The following is a 910-nucleotide window of genomic DNA, read 5'->3' as shown; positions in this document are numbered from 1 at the left end:
CCTTCAGAATCCACATTGAGACCAGTTCCGTGTCTTCTATAATACCCTCTGAGACCAGTTCACCCTCAGTATCTACCCCATGAGCTGTGAACTACCTAATAAACACCCCCCTTACCCCCAAACAAATTCCAGCTTCAGCACCCGAGGCTGTCCCCTCTTCTGCCTACCCCTCGGCCCGGCCTAGATTGCCCCCCACTATGCACCGACCATAAGACGCACCGACCATAAGACGCACCGACCATAAGACGCACTGACCTGGGCTCAATCTTCTCACTGGAGGAGGATCGGATCATACTGTTCTGCACCTGCTGGAACTGGAAGACAGAATGACACAATCACCCGAAATCTTCTCTGTACAACCCCACAGAGGGGGGAGATCTCCCCGACAATGGCAGCCGGTGACAGACCTGCCCTCACCTACAACACTGCTCAACCCCTCTCACTATCCTGGGTGATGTTACTTATATAGAAACATGGAGGACGGAAAGTTCTTCTACCAGAGAAAACCCTGAAAGCTCCTCAGTGGCTGAGAGTTTGTCTCATGTTTGGAAATCTCTGTTCTCATTCTGGATCCAAGTTCCCCTCCGCACAGCCCAGAAATGGTCACAGATCATACTGAGATTTTATATGGCCCCTCCCTCTCTAACGCATCAACTTCCTCTGACTGGGCTCCTCATTGGGCTCTTCCTTGTCCCCATCCCTCCTCGCGTCTCTCCGATTGGGTTCCTTACAACCCCCATCTCCCCTCATAGTCCCCTCAACCCGCTCCTCATTGTCCCCATCTCCCCTCACTATCCCTCACAATCCCCATCTCCCCTCACCATCCCTCCAATTGGTTCCTCACAATCCCCATCTCCCCTCACCATCCATCCAATTGGTTCCTCACGATCCCCATCTCCCCTCACCATCC

General features: G+C 53.1%; 1 protein-coding gene across 1 annotated transcript in view; it reads right to left on the bottom strand.

The window, feature by feature from the left end:
• The window catches only part of COG4 (component of oligomeric golgi complex 4), a gene marked incomplete at its 3' end in the record, with an annotated part of 8,211 nt that overhangs the window by 522 nt on the left and 6,779 nt on the right, over positions 1–910 (bottom strand). The window lies entirely within an intron of this gene.

This window comes from Nanorana parkeri, unplaced genomic scaffold, assembly GCF_000935625.1.
Source record: "Nanorana parkeri isolate BGI_ZX_2015 unplaced genomic scaffold, ASM93562v1 scaffold3845, whole genome shotgun sequence".
NCBI lineage: Eukaryota > Metazoa > Chordata > Amphibia > Anura > Dicroglossidae > Nanorana > Nanorana parkeri.
Note: the sequence above shows the minus strand (reverse complement) of the source record. Positions and strands in the feature narration are given on the sequence as shown.